At 40.8% G+C, this 19816-nt stretch overlaps 1 protein-coding gene across 2 annotated transcripts in view; it reads right to left on the bottom strand.

The window, feature by feature from the left end:
• Window positions 1–12603, bottom strand: part of LOC104367484 (BTG3 associated nuclear protein) — a 153156-nt gene extending 140553 nt beyond the window's left edge. For both annotated transcript variants that reach the window (XM_042797700.1, XM_042797702.1), the window contains exon 1: window positions 12528–12603. The gene's annotated coding sequence lies outside the window, so the exon portion shown is untranslated. The remainder of the gene's footprint in view (window positions 1–12527) is intronic.
• Window positions 12604–19816: the final 7213 nt, after the last annotated feature.

Here is a 19816-nt window from a genome sequence, read left to right as displayed (position 1 = left end):
TCACAGTCTGAAATTATTCAACTTCACATCAGAGAGGAAGTACCAAAACATTCTGTCACAGAGCCTTGAAACAAGGGCAAGCCAACCAAACTGGCAAAACAGCTACCACACATACACAGCAATGCGTCTTCATAACATCAGTATTTATTTCCATTTAAACAAATTTTATTACAATTTCAGTAAGGCAGACACAGCTCATAGGCAATTAGCCAACAACCTGATGGAATTTTTGCCTTCTCAACACACAGAACAAAATACACTTCTGCTGTCACCAGATGCTGTAAGCTCCTGTATCACAACATAAGGGAAAAACAAATAAATTTGTTATTAACTCTAGAAGTGTGAATTAGGAAAGCAATGCCCAAATAAACTACACTGGGTACTGCAACCACAGCAGCTATCACAGCTTGAATAAAATGCCCCTCTTCCAAATTCAGAATTTCAATTTATAATAGAAAATTTCAGCAGTGGTCTAACCTTGCTTTTATAACCAAGGGTAAAAGCCCGATAAAATTTAACAGGATTAGAGTTAGATTAGTTTATCAGCTTTAAAAATCCTCAGTCAACAAATTCAGAAAAACTTTGCCAATATAGTTTCCACGTATGTTACTCAGTGAAGTATTTACCAGCATTTCCTCATGTAAAACACTTTTCTTGAAATTTGCTGTATGTTCCCAGACTTTTTTTTTTTCTTCTTTCTTCTGCCTGAAACCCTAGTCCCCATTAATTCTAAATTAAGTATGTGTACATTGGCATTAAGAAGCCAATGCTGAAATATTACCTGGAACAAGTATTAAGCTGTAAGAAAGAAATATTAACAGAAAGTCAGGAAGCCAAGGATAAACTACAACAGGGACGTAAATACGTGCCCACTTTTTCTTCCCCAACCAGCATGTGGAAGTTGGATCAAAGAGCAGTATTTTATAGTCCATTTGCCATTATCTGGGGGAGGGGTATGGGAAGACAGCTTACACCAGACAATGGAAAATATCTCATTAACACATACACTACGGGAGGCCTTGGCCAGCCAAACCCAGAGTGACTCCAGCTAAGCTATGTAGGTGGATCTACACTGCACTCCTCACTTCCCCCAGAGGGCTTTTTCGGGGCTTGGGAGAGGTTGCTTCAACTCTTACCCAACGCAAAAACTGAAAAACAGGTTACGGTGTGTATCACAGGGATTTCCTCCCACCTCCATTCCCACTTCAGCCCTGGGTGCCTTCAAATCTCAGTTCCCTCAAATGTTTCTAACCCTTCAGATGAGCTCTGTTACTGTCCACCCTTTCCCCAACCCAGGCCAGACACTGCTTTCATAATCCTTGCCTACTAAGCCCACCAGAAATCCATTCATGTTGAATAGAACAGCACATACTAAAAATTGTCTCACATTTTAATCATGGTGAATAATGGAAATAATCACACATAGCAAACATACTGCATTAGTTCTTTCTTATCTCTCAAAGGAAAGATATTTTTTCAAAATCTGAGGAAACAGTACTAAGATTCCAAGATAGAACAAGAATCAATATAGAGTAATAGAACTAAATCCTCTAATAATAAAGACAGTCTATTTCATCACCCATCAAAACTTTAAAATATTAATTTCCCTATTTATGTATTATGAGTTGAAAGTAAAGACAAACAATCCTCTCCATTCCTGGCTTTCCATATTCAGATAGAAAGCCAAAAAGGTGAGCAAAAAGCCTAGGCATTCCTACAACCACTTGCTAGGAGGTGGCTCTAGTACTGCAACACTCAGAAAAACTACAGACAACTAAAGGTATAAATTTAAAGCAGATTATGTAAAGTGCACGAAATATCTCTGCCAATACTCTTACTCAGAACGGATACACTTAACACAGAATTTAAGTAGCCTTTGTTTAATTAAGTAAATTAATATTTGTAAGCAACTAAATTAAACTCACCTGAATTCCAGATTAGCTTTTCCACACACAAGTTTAATGCAAATTAATGAATCTATTTTAAAACATTAATTCAGAATAATTCTTCTGAGCAGTCCCTTGTACACAAACCTATTTACTGAAATATCTGATGGCTTTACAAAGTCACAGGGCATCATTCCAAAGTGTATAATCAAAAACATCCAATGCCTTGTTAACATATAAAAACAGGCACAAAACATAAATCTTCCCTCTCATGCTAATTAGCAAGGGTAAACACTACATTTAAAAAAAAATATTTTCCAAAACTCTAGTCTGCTTAGAGTGTTTAACTGAACTTCTCTTATTTGAACAGCTAATCACCCCCCTGGCTAATATTTCTCAGTGCTATAAAGAGGTTTTTTCATTTATCAGTACTTCAACTTGAACCATGACAAAAATTGTGTCAAAAAAGCTGAAGGATGCCATTTTGCTTTGCTCAGCCAAAAAGCCCCAAATGTTTTTCCTCTTATTTCATTTTTCCTTTAAATCAATTAAAGCCAATTTTCAAACACGTCATTTCTGTTACAAATATATATTCTTCTTTATGATCCACTATTAGCCAATCAGCCCATTTTTTTGAGCCTAATATCTACCATGAATGGGACAAATAAAGATCCTCATCTTGCAAAAAGCTGTGATTTGCTGACACTTAACAGTTTTCTGAAACAGCAAACCAGCTAGACTGCAAAGGCAAGCCTGATGGTAAGAAAGTATTTCATACATGTACCCAAGTGTATTGATCCTCTGTGAGAACAACTTTGTGCAGAAGTAAAATGACCTTATGCTGTAAAGGGATTACAGTATCAAGATCATCCACCCTCTCAAAGTGAAGATCCATAGAGGACACAATCCTCATTAACTCTACTGCTTTCATTAAATCAGTTCAACTTCCCTGAGTTCTTGTCCCTTCACGGAAACAGCCCAGAAGGGCCACTGAGCTTTAAATCTCTGCGCAAGGAATAATCCACACCAAGAATCCCTTTGTGCAGCTCAGTTAAATTCACTCTGGAAGCCAATTATGCAAAACCAGCAAAAAGGCACTCCAAGTACAAAACAAAATCTTACACATGATAGCCTTAACGAAGAATAACCAGCATGCTCAGGTTATAACCCTGGCTAACCTGGCAACAGATCTCCTGCACCGACAAATCTGTCGCGTTTTCACAGGAACAATTTGTACGAGAAGCCCCAGGGGAAAAAAAATGGGAAATGTTCATATAATTAGATACATTAAGTTATTCATGGGTATTATGAGGTTCAGAACCTGACAATGCTCTTTTAGTCTTGCTCTGTGATTCGCAACATTTTTTATAATCCCCAAATCTGTCTTTTTCTCTGAGATAAAGTCACTTTAGTCAGCAGCTGAAACAGCCTTCCTACACTAACTAGTAATTCCTCAACAAGCCACATCAGTGCAAATGTTAATGTGCTGTAACAGATGAGGAATAACGTAATAAAAACCAACAATTTAATAGCATGCAGGGTTAAATGCACTGTAAACACAAGAGCTACCAGCCTCCCTTATGCTCCAACTCTCTGAAGCTGCACTCTATCAGAATATGAAGTCAAAAATAATTTTCTGGGGGAAGATGGGAAAAAAAAAAGGGGGATATCAGAATTTACATTTCTTTATTACTAAAAACTACAAAGGAGAGTATTCTGATCTTTCTTAGTATCTGTTTAGCTTTCATCCTTACTCTCAATCCATCTTAAAAGGCAAGTAAAAACACTGTTTTAAGTAAATTTCATAGCAAAACTAGACAAGTATTTCAGTTTAACAATTTAAAAAATTACTGTAATAATATACAGGCATCTTTGGTTCAGCCAAGGATCAGAAAAAAAAGTCTATCCTCCCAAAACACAACAGAAACATTCCTTATCTGTATAAGCACAGACACCAGCCATAACATTCTGGATATATAAAATAAATATCACTCACAGAGATGCTATAATGATGTACTCCAGTACAAATTCTTACAATACAGATAGCAACAGAAAAAGGGAAACAGCTGCTCCAAGAATAAAGGAACTTGAAATTTCTTTGGAGTACAAAATCTTACAGAGAGGCAGAAATTCTCAAATATTGCTATGAAAGCTCACATTATTGTTTTACTGTTTTGCTTCTAGAAGTATTCCCCCTTTTTTTTTTTCTTCTCATTCTGCCTGGTACAAGCCACTGTTTTGCTTGGATGTCTTTTTCTAACTCTTCTAATACACTGCCCTTGGCCAAAATCCTAACATAACGTACAGCAAACTGAAATACCACTGTCCTGCTTTCCAGTGCACTCACACCAGTTTAACACGCTCTGGCAGAAGGAACGACAGCGCTGAGCGTGTGGCCACATTCACCAGCACCTCAAGCACAAATTCTCTGCAGGCCTCCTATAAACGCTCTTGCTGGTGTCATGTGCCAACACCTGCACTGCCCCATCGTTGATATAATTTTTCCCAAGTGAGCTAGGAAGGTTATGTTAACACCTCTTACAACTATGCTTTCAGGTGTTTAGACATGCAAAAAAGTCTGAATTTAATTTTACAGACCTATAGACCCATTGAACTTTGAATGATATTACCCATATGGAATAGATATACAAAAGTGTTTGCAGATTCAGTGCCTTACGGCAGAGGTCAGTTTTCTGCATCATGGTATAATTATTCAGGACATAGGTCATTAATGCTGGGCACAATTTGTATGTTTGGCTGAAAAGCAGCAAATACGAAACAAGAACTGCCTGAACAGCAAATGCAGTATAGAGAGGCAGATGGAGTCCTGTTGTTTTATTGTTTTCATCCACTAGATGGAGAATCTTTATTGACAACTCCAAAAAAAACCTGCAAGTACTTAAATTCAAAGAACAAACTTCCAGAATTAGTTTCATATTACTTTATATAAAAGTGTCATCCTGCCTCAAAGAATTTCTATACACGAATAGAATTTTTTTCAGACAGGTAGTCCAGATGTCCTTGGAACTCTAGGTAACTGTACCTTCATTTGAAGTTAGAAGTTACTACTTTAGGGGTTTTTTGTAACCTCTTAATCTGTTTTTCTGTGACATTTCATACCGACTTCAGGAATTTCAAACCACTGCCTAACACGAACAGAATTATTTGGGGCAGATCTTAGATCTTTACAAAAGCTACAGCATCGGTAAGAGTATTTTTCTTTTGTGCCTCAATCATTAACTCCAAAATATCCTGCAGATGTTGAGAAAGGATGTATTTTTGGTGAGATTATCAGTATGACCTGAATGCTTGCAGAGTGTACTCCAATTAATGAAGGCAGCTCCACGATGTCAGATTCAAAGCATACCTTAAAACATCACACCTAACTCACTGTGCTTATGCCTTTACATAGAGATGGTCGTACCCTTGGGCCCTTCTACACCAAAAACTCTTTTCAGAGAAAGTTGTAAACTTCCTATTCAGGAGTACTTTCATATGCTCCTAGCAAAATGACATTCCTGATAAACAGGTAAGATCAAAACCAAAATCTACTCTATTTCTAGTTGAAACACAGACAGACAATAAAAATGAAGGGAACAAAAATACAATTGCACCCCAGTTCATTGTCATGTTGTCCACAAGCAGAAAGCTCTTAACAGAACATTAAGTACATGAGAAAGAGCAAAACTTTGCTTGAAGTTTAATACTACAATGTAAGTGGATTATACAGCAGTCAAAACATAGTAGTTAAATATCTGAACTCCAAGTGCTTTGTTTCCTATTCTCCATCACAAAACTCAATGGATGTTAAAATGTTGTGCTGCTTCTAACATGAAAGAAACCTCAGTAGTCTACAGACTTCAGCAACAGCTGGTCCCGTACAATGCGTGCTACTGGTCCACCAAGGGATTCAGGATTCAATTTTCCCATCTGGAAAATAAAAAAAGGAAAAAGAAACCCTTCCTCCCCCAAAAAACAAAGGTGAAGTATCTGCCTGGTTCCTGAATAAAAGGTGTTATTTTAAAAGTTTGTTTCCTCTGCAGGAGAAATAACACTGAGAGGAAACAACAGTGATTTTTCAACACCTCATAAGGCCTTTACTGAGAAGTGATATAAGACTGAGGTGAGGGGAGGATGAGGGAATCCTTCTTTGGAAAGCCAATATTCCAGAAGACACTGGTAGCTGAAGCATCACTAGCAATGAAATCAACTTAACACTAACCCTGAGTAGGTATTACCCAAAGTTCTTGCACCACCTTGTAATTTTCACCAGCAGCAGGACAAAGTAACACAGCAAACGAGCTTCATCACTGCTATTCAGGAGGTCTGCAGAGGTAGTGGAGAAGCTGAGAAAAGCTGTGATGTCTCCTCCTTCCAGTCCCAGAATCAACCACTTGGAGGAAGGGCACAAGCACTACAAACATCTTTCACAGACATCGCACCGCAGCCTCTTTCAGATGAGCCTCCTTCACAGCAGCGGGATCTGCATTATGCTCAGGAAACATAAGTTATTTCATGAAGGATCAAGCGAGCACATTTTCGCCCAGCAGGGATGTATAGACTGGAACAAGGTTTATCACCAGATCTTTGACCCTAAGCTTGCACATGAGAGAAGACTTTGGAGAATGCAATTTCTACCAAATTTGAGTTTCGTTACTTAATTTATTTGGGGGGGGGGGGGGTGGGGGGTGTGGGAGGGGGATCAGGGGAGGGACATGTACTGATATTAAAACCTCTTGAAATCTCAGTGGCATAGGCTGAAATAATTTTTTTAAATTTTAACTTTTAAAATTTTAATTTCCCATAGGGAGTGGATGCCAGAAAGCTGGAAAGATCTTTAAGAGTGTACATGATACATCTGTAGCTGCTTTCTCGACAGCAATACTGTGCATTCGTCAAAAAGGCTCTGAGATACTTTCTGTACAACTACTGGTTCAACTCAAAAGGATTTTTTAAGGAATATATGTATAAGAATAACAGATCTAGATACCAGCTATTTATTCAATATTAAAATCCCCTTTGGAAAGCAGGAAATAAATAGCTTAACAAAAGGGCTGCAACTAAAAATAACAGTTCTAAAAAACTGTCAGATGCTACCAGGAAAGAGAAGGAGGTGAAACAAATTTTTAATTTTAAAACACTTGATAAAACTTGCTGAATAAATGACAGCTTCTGAATATTGACTACCTACATAATAATTTACACCTGATAAAAGCACTTGCATGAATCTCTAATGTAGCTTCATTTGCTATTTCACCATTAAGTAGCTATCCCGTAAGTTTCCTTCCTGCATAATACTTTCTACTCTACTGTGCAACCGCTTGATAAACTACGTGAAAAACTGCGCAGTCTATATTATTTTGATTTCCCTTCTGCAAGACTGAAATTATACAGTCAAGATCAAACATGGGAAATAAACGGATTTTAAGGAAATTAGCCTAGTTCTCAACTTGTACCTCTGAAAGCCCAGTTTTTCATTATGTTGCCCAATCATTTCAGTATCACAAAATAATTTTTTCCCCTCAAAAATTCCCCCTCTGTATTCAAGAAAACAGCTTAATGAATAGTATCATAGATGGTACTTTAAATGACCACTGAAATGGCAAGGCCATTAACTCAACACAATTATTTAATAAGAAATGTTTACCACAGAACAAATTTTAGAGTAGATTAAATTTTCCGTGAAGATTCCCTCTTTCAGAAGCCCTCACAATCATGAAGATTCAGTGGAGTTGGGCTCTGCCTCAGGGGGAGAAGGCACACCAATATGCCACCAGACTTGCTGACTCCATGGGAAGGCTCATCTCCAATTCTGGCATTAACGGCCACGTGCCAGCAGTTACATTACTAGAAAAGCCAGTGATTCCTCAAACCTTCCAACGTTTATTCCAGGTTTATTAACAGACCTAGAAGAAAGGCTGAGTGAAGAATAAGCTAGCAACCATACTATATAAAAAAAAAAACCAACCTGGATAGGACTTCTGTCCAATGATTGAACTACTGAATTCCTAAACTGCATCTTGTATTACTGATTCTCTCAACGCAAATATTACTTCACTTCACAGACCAAACACTGCAATTTAGTGTAAACAGAAAACTATTACTTTTAAATATGTTGCTAAAAAGTGTATGATAAATCAGAACCTTCTCTACTTAAAGCCAAGCAAAAGATCATTTAGAAACTTTAGCTAGTGCAGAAAACTGTTTGTTTCTGGAAGCAGACACACTGCTGAAATGACCTGTCACTGTCTAGATAAAAATGAAAGCAGCAGTAACTAAGCCCTACATCTTGGAGCTGTCCTCTTGAGCCGTGCACACCCTGAGAAATACCACCACAGCTCCAACATCACGACCACCTCACATCACCAACAGCATGCTATGCTGGGACTAGAACTGTGTGATGAAAATCCCTACCAATGAAATTCCAAGCGGAAGAGACTGCCAAGGAAAACATCTTGCCCCATGCTGGCTTGCAAGAAAACAGCACCACTGAGAAGCCACTTCCATCTGGGTCAACTGTTCCACGTCCAAAGCTGCTACTCTCCTCAGCTCCAAGGCACGGCGAGCGTGGCAGGGGTGCCCCCCCATCTGTCATATCATTTGTCATGTCTGTGTAGTGGTGCATGGCCACTGTACCAGAATCTCGTTTCCTCTGACCATCATATTCCTTCCCCATGTTAAAACTAGCTCTTCTACAGAAACAAAAAATAAATGCAAGGCAGGGTGTGGGAGTAAGACATACACCCGAACCTGGCTGGCTTCGGTGTGCTTTGGAAGACACCCTTGCTTAGTGCACATTTTCCATCGGTAGAATTAAGACTTTCTAATACTGTAACGTTCAAGTTTTATTGCCCCTTTGCAGGAAAAAGTCTTTGCTCTATCACTTAGAGGCTTTGCCTCAGAAAGTTGTTCAGTCTAAATACAGCAGACACCCCAGGACCACTATGCACTGTGACAAGCACCTGGCTCAAGTTCAAGGGAAATTTGTGCAAAATACTTTCTTCTTATGTGTTCAGTTTACCCAAAGCAGAATCTTTGAGAACAAAAGGGAGTAATATAATCTATCTTTATCATTTTATACTTTTCCTAGTATGTGCACTGCTAGGCTTCTACACACTGGAAAAACTTTCTGATCTAGCAATTCCAGAAGGGACAAGGACAGATCCTGATGTTGGCACAGGCTTCTACTATTAGAAAGCATGATGACCAATATAAAATATACAAGTAATTTGCTTCCTCGAAAGTCTTCCGATAGATTTACCTCCTGCAGCTATCTAGAAAACAGAAACATTCAAGCTGCTGAAACAGACCTTAGCACTGTTTTAAAACACAAGGATAATACTAGGAATTTTAAATTATGATCAAAAATACTTATGAAAATAAACTGAAGAGCATCGTTTCAGTAGAAAAATGTAGAGCAAGTAGTTCTTCACATTCTGAAATACTTTCATTAGTACACTGTGATCCCATTTTGCCATTTTCCTTCCCTCCCTCCCTCTTGCAGACAAAAAAAAAAAAAAAAAAAAAAGTAACTCACTCCAGCTTTAAACTTGCAAGACTGTATATTCATAGGATGTTAAAAAGAGGTATGTTGGTACATGTAACGGACATTTGTGTCTAAGGAGCAGGGAAGAAAGAGGCGTTTAACTTTAGTTGCTATGAATATGCTCTATGAGTAGGAGAGATGCATTCTTTTTTCATCATAAAATACAGGTGCTCTGATTTTCAGAGGAAAACTTGAACCTAATGTATTTTTCCCTTAAGTGGTCTACATTAGGATTTTACAAACAGGAAGCAAAATAAAATAATTTTGTTCAACAGACAACATTACAAATTATTTTATTTAAAGTCCAAAATGCAAAGGATTTTATGAAGTTAATCCTTTTGTGCACTTTTGCTTAATGTCTTAACATGCAGTCTAACAATTGGTAGGCAACACTAAGTGCTTAACAGTAGCTAAAACTGCAAGGAAACAAGTGTTTGACATGACTTAAGACATTTTATTCTTTTTATTTTTACTTGGAAAAAAAAAATATGATTTAGCCTTTTAATGAATATGTAAAAAACAGAAAACAAATAAAATGACGTCATAGTTAACAACTAAATATCAACTTTCAAACTAAAGGAAATCAAATCTGTGAAAAAAATTTTATTGGCAAAGTTTAGTATACATAGACAGTTTGTTGATCTAATTCTAATCGTTGCATTGTCTCCTACAAGTAGCTCTTGCTGTTCTGCTTAATTCACATAAAGAGTTTCTGTAGATCTCTGGGAAAACAGCTTCTGTGCAAAGAGATGCACCCATCTCTTCCTTTCAAAATAAACGTACTGAGAGAATCTTTACTTTCTAAGGATCGTCACAGTAATTTCAATTCAAGACATTCTTCAATTAAAGATATGAAGACATTCAAGTTCTGACAAAATAAAGGCACGTAATCTTTCTGCACAAACAGTGATTTACAAATTTAGGGAAAAGCTCAAGATAAAGACCAGAGACAACCTCCAGTCCTTGCAAATGTCACCATATTACTGCAATTAATGGGGGTCTGAATCCCAGAGGACTACTTGCAAAATCAAGGTAAACCTTTAAGTAGCACTTCTCTTGCATTGAGCTATAAGCTCATCTATCTTCACCTAATCAGTCCAAAACAGTATAGAACATGTATATTGTACCGTGTTAAAAACAGCACAGGCAGGAAACAAGCCTTTTCCAAACATCTTTAGCAGAACACGTGTTGATGGAAGCCTTTCAACTGTGAACACTGATAATTAGCATTCACTGTATTATAACCATACTCTCAACGCTATTATTCTTCAATTACTCTGCATGTTATCAATCAGTCCTTTAAAAGAACCTTAAAATTCAAAACCAGTCCTGTAACCACACAACTTAAACATGGCTGAATAATTCAGACATTAAAGCCAGTTACTGTTATTGTAAAACAGATTATAAATTACAAAACCAAGTTACAAAATATTTTCATCCTCTGAAGGAGATGGAATGTTTCCCAAATCCAAACTCAGTCTTTTTACTCTCTTCAATAAATTCACTCGTCTTTCTTTGTAGCATCTTTTCATGTATTACTGAAAACTGAACTACTGCCAAGATGTCATTTAATGTACGGAATAAGGCTCATACAGTTTCAAAATCAAATTCTTGTTATTCTGGTCGATTTTAAACATATATTAATACTTTCTAACAGAGAAAACCCATTGTTTCAAGAGATACTACTATGAAATTAAGACAAAAACATTTGTTTGTTAAGATCTTGCTTGAGTACTCAAAATCCTATAAATTTTGTGTTTGTTTCCTGAAAGCCTAACTTCAACAGGGTACTACACCTAAGGTAACCTCACACAGATGGTAAAAAAGTATCAAAAAACGTTCAAAGCAATCACTTGAAAACAACTTGAAAGCTGCACTGAAGCCATCATTCAGTTGCTGATGCCCCTCCAAACTTGTTTATACTTAAAAAGCGTTCTCTTGAGAGATCTAAAAATAAGCTGATAAATAAACTGCATGTCCCATAGCAATATAAAATTACTATATTTGGTTAAGTACACAACTTCCCACTGTACAAGGGCTTAAAAAAAAAAAAAAAAAGTAAAAAAAAAAAAAAAAAGCAACACTTGTATTGCAAATAAGCAAAAAGGGAAGACCGAGTGTGTTGTCAAACAGATCGCTAATATGAAGACACTAGAAAATACCAACCCCACTATGGATGTGAAAAACCCTCACTACGACTAAATGATCACACACACAAAACAGCAGCTCAGGAGCTTATTTTCCTCTCCCCCCCCCCCTCCACTAGCAGGCATGTGAAAAGCAGCAGCCCCTTTCCATTACCGCTACCTGCAAGCAGGGCAGAGGGAAGGAGGAGGCAGTACCCCCGTCACCAGTCATTTACACTCTCCCACGACACGGAGGGAGGACGGGGGGTGGGAGTGCGCTCGGCGACACCCCTTCCCCAAATCGTGTCTGCAGTGGAGCGTGTGCGCGACCCCGGCGAGGGGAGGCTCAGCCCCCCCGCTCCCTCCTTCGAAACGAGACAACACAAGCCTCGGGGAAGTGGGGGAGAGACGGGGCACGGCCTGCGGGGACGCTGCCGGGGGAGGGACAGACCAGACCCCCCGCCGCAAACGCCGCAGGCCCCGCAGGGCTTGAACCGGCGGCTCCCGCAGCGTTTAACAAGGGAAGGGGCCGCGGCCAAGGGGGTGACACCCCCCCCCCACCCCTCCCCGGGCCCGAATGCGCGGAGAAGGCAGGCGGGCAGCGAGGCGATGAAGAGCAGCACACGCACCCCACACACCCCCCACCACCGCCGCCGCCAAAGGAGGGCCCAGCTCCAGCGTCCGCGGCGGGAGGAGGCGAGTCCCCAGTCGCCCCCCGCCTCCCCGCGCCCGCCCCGGCCGGGTGAGGAGGAGGAGGAAAAGGAGGAGGAGGAGGAGGAGGCGGGGGCCCTCGGGCTCCCCCCCCCCCCCGCGCCTCGGCCCCTCCCCGGAGCCACCGCCTCGCGGCCCGGGTGCTCGGGCAGCGCTGTGAGGAGCGGGACGACCGTGAGGGCCAGGGCGATACGGCCGGCGTCAGGCCCCCCCCGGGAGCTCAGCCCCAGCCGTCCGGCCGCGGGGCGCCGCGGTTACCGTGTGCGGTGCCGAATTCTCGTGGTGTTTGTCGAGCGGCTGCGATAATGGCGTCCTTCCTCGCGAGAGAGCTCCCTCTCCTCAGAGCGCAGGCGCCGCGGCGCTGCGACCGCTCGGCCCCCGCCCGCCCCGAGCGTCCGCGCAGGCGTACGGGGGACGCGGCCCCGCGGCCGCCCTTCACCGACGCGCCGCCGGGGGAGACTACAATTCCCAGAGGGCAACGCGCCGGCTCGGTGCCGCCCCCGCCGAGCAGGCCGGGACCTGTAGTACACGCGCCTGGCGCAGTGCGTGCCGGGAATTGTAGTCCGCCCCTCACACCCCATATCTGCACACGCATCCCCTCCTTCTCTGTGCTATTTACCCTGAGGCGCGCACCCCAGCCCTGCCACCGCCCTGAGGGTCCCACAAAACCCTCTGGACGGTGACAGACCTGCCAGCATTTCGGGCAGGGCAGCCATATGGTTTGTGCGGTGGTGTCCCGCAGCCTGCAACCAGGTCTTGCTGGGCACGGCTCTGCGATTCCTTCCCCGACAGCATCTCGGAGCTACTGCGAGCTCCAATATCGCATCTCTTTTTTTTTTATTAAGTGTTGCCAGACCTGCCAGGGGACGTAGCCACAGGATTTGGCCAGCGGAGCTGTCAACAAGCAGATTAAATGTGTATCTGCACCTCGAGAGCCGCCTGCGCTGAGCCATTCGCACACTGACACGTTCCCTTTACCCACTCCTTTCTCTGGTCCTTCCATTAAATTCCTCCCTGCTCAAATGGCTCCTGAGTGCTTGCATCACTGAAATGGGATGATTGGTATGTGAGCTGTCATATTAAGGAGAAAAATGTCACCGTGCTCAGAACACAGCTGAAGAACAGGCAGCAAGTGGGAATTTGCTAAATTAGCTCATCGGACTGATTCTTCTGTTGCTTCGTTGCTGCATTTGGTGTGAGAACAGGATGACTGGGCGAAGGTGGAAAACCTTCTGTTAACCTTCTGGGAATGATAAAAATACGCAAAAGCACAAAAAGGGAGCATGGAGGAAGTATACACGTAGCTCTGACAGAAGATTAGATTGTTTTACTATAGCTTTATATATCACAGTGTTGCCCAAACAAGACCATCATCATATTTCACTTTTCAGCCTCAGCATAGCCAGCAGTGACTTTCAGACTTCTGCATAAAAATAGTCCATAAATTAGATGCTTAATTCAGTTCTGCAGTGTCATGACATGCAATTGAATCCACCCTGGTTCCACTGTAATTGGCCACGGTGACAACTACAGACCTATGGCTAAATGGAGCTGTTGTCATGGCTGCGGGGCTAGTGGCTTGAAAAGCTGTTTTCAGGCACAATAGCTTTGTCATGTTCAAACTCAAGGTGTCCACTGCAGGACTTTTGTACCTGTATGAAATGTAACGGTGCATGTCACAAAAGCTCCAGTTTCATAGGTGTTTCTGACCTCAGGGAACCAGCAATTCCTCTTCATCACCTGTCTGGAAGTTACAGAGTCAGAGAACAGGATTTGAGGAGTTTCACCTTTCAGGTAGGGAAGCTTATGCTGACAGAAGCACATGCACTGTGCCTTTCTTCAAAAGGCTCATAGTAACTTCTCAAGCTGGTGTTTTCAGTATTAAGGGTTGTCATGAGCCTGGGAATTAACAACCAGTATGTTAGAAAAACCCTTGCTTCTGCCTCCAGATTTGTAACTGTTCAGTTGAGTCTGTTGATTTATTTATTGTGTTCTCTTCCTTCACAAGTAGATTAGGAAGTTCAAAGGTTAAACTACTTATAAACTGACTTTTCACACAGGATTATTTCACACTTCGCTGCACAGATTTGCCCTGCAACAGATTTGCCAAACAGTTTTTGCTGTACTCAAGCAATTGCCAGGTCCCAGCTAGAAAAGCAGTGATATAAATATCAATGTACTACCTGCTGTGGAAAGTTGCTAGTTAAAGCCTTTGCCATCATAAAGCAAATCCAATGTAAAAACTGTTCTGTTTTCTCATCAGTGCATTCTCTCCCAGAGATTATTAACTCGCGTTCTGCTGAGGATGTGAGATCCCCCTCCTGTCTATATAGCCAGTAAATCATTTCACAGCTAAAACAAGACAAAACAGAAAAACTTTGATTGTCATAAACCAATTTTACTATTCACCTACAGTTGTCAAATTAACTGCAGGAAATACTGACAGAATCCAACTCATGTCTCCGTCTTTGATCAGCGATAGCAACATAGTAAAAAAATAATACAGCCATTTATCACTAAGAAAGGCTGCAGCACGACCTTCTGCTAGCGAGTCAGTCCACTCTGAGCATTACAGCAATCTGGAATATACAGTTAACTTACCTCTTGTAAGGGTTTTTTCCCCTCTTTACCAGAGATACGATTTAAGTTGTTTTTTTTTTTTTCCCCTATCGTTTCTTCTAAAGCAGGAGGTGCTTCTTGCTAAAATTTTGAATTACACCAATAAACCATGAAAAGACTCTGTTATCACAGGCTATCCCTTGTTCCCCTTGAGACTGACACAGCCAGATATGACATACTCTTCATGCAGCATAAAGTATGGCAGAAAACACTGGTAAACAGCAGAAGAAAGAGGATCTTTCTGTTCACAATCTAAAAGTGGAGGTCTCCTTTGTGCTTAAATCAGAAGGCCCAAATTTGGCTTTTAGTCTTTAACTTACGTTACCAACACATGAATAACTAACCCAAGGATAATTGTTTCCTGTGCTTCACAATCTCCTAAATTTTATGAGCTTTCAGGAATGTGCTCATCTGAATATTTCTGCAATAATGTAATGAAATGCAGTGTAAGTCCCCCTCTGGTGAATGAAGGCTTCACTTTACCATGGGATGAGAGACGGCCCATGAGCAAGAACCAGGAAGAAGTTGATATACGCTGAGAGTTATATTCTGATTTAAACCACCATAACCTGCTCAAGTGCTTACATCAAATCGATTCTAATTTTCATTCCGCTTATAAAAATGAGTAAGAACTTCCAGGTGCTAATATACCAATTTCATTTTTAAATTTTATAGAAAAAAATACAACCTGTTGCCCTGTTTGTCTGTTGTCCCAAATAAAATAATAAGATACTTCTTCGTTGGTTTATTTCCTCACCTTATTCATCCTCTTTTTTTTTTTTTTTAGTCTCTCTCTCTCCCTTGCATTTTATGTATGTGCTAACTTTTCTCTGTCGTGTTATGAAGAATCATTTGGTTCCAGGAAGTATCTAGCTTATTTTACCGTTGTATCAGCATTCATTTACTATTGTTTCCTAAGGAAGTTGCTGCTTTCACATGTTTTGTGTGGATCAAGAGAGATTGGGATCTCATTCATTGGTTTCCTTTTTTTTGTTAGGAAAAAAAAATTACCATAGCATCAAAGGTAAAAAATTAACACACTGTGCACACAATTTTGCAGCTGCATCAGCAGCAGGAAAACAAAGGTTGTCAAACAAAGCATTTGTTTAAACAAGTGACAGGCTTTCATAATTATACTCACTGCTGAGCATGAGAATATAGAAACAAAGGCATGAAGAACACAGAAGATGTGACCAGGGCACAGAAGTAACTCCAGAGTATTTGCCATAAGAACTCTGTGGGAATAATTTTCTTTACTATGGATAAAATCCTTGATCACATCCTATGCTATTAAAACCAAAAAAGAGTACTTGAAGTTCCCCTGATAATTCACTTTCTATATACTAACTCTCATAACTGGAGAGGGACACAAACACATACTTGCGAACACAGCATGCATTATCTTATGACACATTGATGCTTAATTAAAAGTTACATAAAATACATTTTTTAAACAAAGGTAATATTAACACTGTTTGTAAACTTGCTGTAGCATTTCCCCTTTTATCAATAGTAAACTTCTCTGCTGTTGAAATTTGTTGTCAATCTTCCCCCTCCAAGGACATTCTTCCTCATAACTTACTTTACAGACACCACATCCATTTTCAATTCTCTCAGAATTTTTCTTTGATTTTTTTACATAAAACAGGTCAGGATCCAGTGGGGTTTGCTCCTGAACCTACTTCAGCTAGCTCTATGACTTAGGGCAAGACACAGACATTTTCTGGTCTAACTCTGATCTCACTTCTGGTTTATGCTGAGTAAACTCCATTTCATTCAGCGACAATACTCCTAATTTTCATGAATAAGGATGGAAGAAAAGGCCTTGAATTCCCACAGCAGAGAGAAAAACATCATTACACATTTGGTCATCTAGCTGGTCAAAGTTCATGGTCTTCTAAGGTCACTTCTGCCCATCTGAGAAATAAGGTGAGAAGGGTCATGATATCAGTGTTCTCATATTTATTTATGTACTGTTCCATTTCCCTGTATACATCATGGAAAAAAAAAAAAAAAAAAAAAAAAAAGAGGATAGGAGGCTATTCCCCTTCTCAGAAATCTGCCATTCTGACAAGCTCTGTATTTGCACTTTGCCTGACTGTGATCTTCCCAGGATCACGCTCACAGCTGTTTCTGCTGCCCTTTTACCTCTGTTACACAGCTGATACCTTTGCCCAGTATTTGCTAGTTTGCCCAGCTTTGTGCAGGTTCGCCACAGACCATGTTTACTTGGTCAGGTACCATTATCATCATCAGGCTTTTTTAATCCACTGGGATTATCAAAAGCCTGATGGGGAGCTCATTACACTCACTGATTTTAGAGGATTTTATCCTTTTCTTTGGACTGAGGGTTGCCTGAGAACTGCTTTTTCACTCAATGTGTAGTCCCCACCTTCATATATTTTTTTCAGAAATCCACATACAAAATGTTACACAGCACCAATGTATCATTAATGCTATTAATCTAAGCAGAATTTGACCATTTCCTAGTTCTGGACCTGCATCCATTCACACACATGTTCAAACTTATTTGCAATGTAACCCCATTTTTTCAGTTGTGAAAGGTAAAAAGTATAAATTTTCATCAGTGGCCAGCGTGACAGACTGTCCCCTCAGCAAGTTTCCATACATCACCACGTTTGTCATGTGCAGGACGGCAGGGCCACCCTTCGGAGTGGTCCTGAAAAGCCACATCAGCTGGAACCTCATGAAATGCAACAAAGGCAAATGCCAAATTCTGCACTTGGGACAGTATAACCCCATGTTCTGGTACAACCCGGGGACTGACTGCTAGGGTGAAAAGCTCTGGAGAAACACACTGCAGACCCTGGAGGACAAGTCAAACATGCATCAGCAGTGCATCCTTGCAGGGATGAAGGTTAATGGTGTAGTGGGCTGTATTAGAAAGAGCACGGCCAGCATATCGAGTGACCATTCCCCACTACTCAGCACTTGTGAGGACACATCTGGAATACTCTGCCCTGTCTGGGGACCCCTAGTGCAAAAGAGAGAATGAGAAACTGGAGGGAGGAGAGGCGGTTAGCAGGCCAGTGAGCTCCGTCGCATTACTAAGTGTCCTAGCAAAATTTGGATATCAAAGAAAACTTCTCTTAGGCTGAAGTAATATCTAACATGGGAAGTATGAGCCAATCCTCAGAGAAATGAGTGTTACAGCCCAGCCAGTAATGACCTGACTGCTTTGTGAAAGCTGCCCTAGGCGATATTTTCAGCTACTTGATAGAGGTTTCCCATGGACTCTGCAGCAGCAGTGCCATCCCAGGCAGCTTCCCAGGACCTGACTGATCACCCTGTCAGCTCTTATATTACAATAACTAGGTGAGGAAAATGATAATTATGAAATCGCTTTCATTGTATCTTTTTTATTACAGTAAAACTGTAAGACTATTTTTTTCTGAATTATTGGGTTTGACTTGCCAATGTTGCAACTGAGACAATATTAGGACAGGAACACCCTTACATGCATGATGCCAGGAGAATCAGATTTCTTGAAACACTAAACCAAGGAGGTAATTTTCCCTCTGCAAGTAACAGCATTCATTTGAAGTTAACCAGAATGTAAGTACTGGCAACTCTCTAGTAAGCATCAGAAAGAAAACAAATATTGATCTTCTCTGTCTAGCCCAGAGGCATTTACAGTAAAAGTCAAATGGGTAGTGACAGCAAAAAATTTCTAGATTTTTACTTCCCTAGTTTCTGTGAAGACAAAGTAAGCACATTTCTTTCTACTGTACACACACTCCACATCTGTAATTATCCACAATTATGAGCAACAATAGAAGTTTAATATTGCAGTTCTTCAGGCAGAACCCCTAGCTGACAATGGCTTGTTGTTAGATACTCTGAAGCATACATCTGAGGTAATAAATGACAAGCATTAATAAAGACTCTTCTAAAGAGTAGGTTTGGGAATAGCAAATAGCCAAGATAAGCTTCTCGCTTTAGGATACTAAAAAGGATTCCCTGAGCCTGAACCCTGCACTTACACCTGTGTGATAAGAGATGACAGATGTGCATATGTTTAATGAAAATAACACCAAGCAAATAAGTTTCTAATTTGAAACACCACAACTTGTTAAGTAAAAAACAAAACAAAACAAAACAAACACCTATTGAAAAATATTTTACAGGTAATTGTATGGATTAAGAAAGGAGTGGGTTCTAATAGTAAATTTTTAATGGCAGAATGTTAACAGTCATAATTTCTGTTCGATCTCTCATTGATTTTGTAGCTTTCAAAACATCCCCTCCTATGTAATTAATGGAGGAAACCAACCACATGGATTTTGTAAATACTTACATGAGAATTATTAAAGGCCCCACAATACTTTTGTGCTGTCATGACCCTGAGGTCACTAACAAGTTTTAATGGCCCTGACAAGCCTCACCTGCAGCCCTGCCCATGGGCCAGGAGCCCATTTAAGCTCAGGCCAGGGCCCCTAAACTCCTGATAGGGCTCTTACCTTCAGGTTTGTCTTTGGTTCTGTCTCTAGGAAGAACTTTGAACCCTTGTTGTTGCTTGTCTTTGGCCCTGTCTCTTTTTGCTCCTGTCTGGGCTCTCTGGTTGGACCTTGGACCTGGTTTGTCCCTCGCGGTGTTGGGGACTGGCAGTGGTCCCTTTTACCAGTGGCCAGCTCTGCCTGCTGTGGGGTGGCTCCCCTGCCCGTGAGCCAGTGCTGGGGCTCCCCACTCCTCTGTCCTTGCAGAGTAGCTGGCCCTGCTGCTCTCTGATGTGCCCTGGCACCCTTTCTTAATGGCTCTCCATTTTCATCCCCATTTGCCCTACTATAATCTGTAACAGCATGTGAAGTGTTTCTGTGTTTGGCATGGGAAACTGCAGCTCTAATTCAGAAGCTACTTGTGTCTGAGCCATTTATATGGATTGCAGCTCTGGGAGGAAGAGCAAACAT

Source organism: Tyto alba, unplaced genomic scaffold (assembly GCF_018691265.1).
Source record: "Tyto alba isolate M040663 unplaced genomic scaffold, T.alba_DEE_v4.0 Super-Scaffold_26, whole genome shotgun sequence".
In the NCBI taxonomy this organism is placed as follows: Eukaryota; Metazoa; Chordata; class Aves; order Strigiformes; family Tytonidae; genus Tyto; species Tyto alba.
The sequence above is the reverse complement of the archived record's forward strand: the minus strand, read 5'-3'. Positions and strand labels throughout refer to the sequence as shown.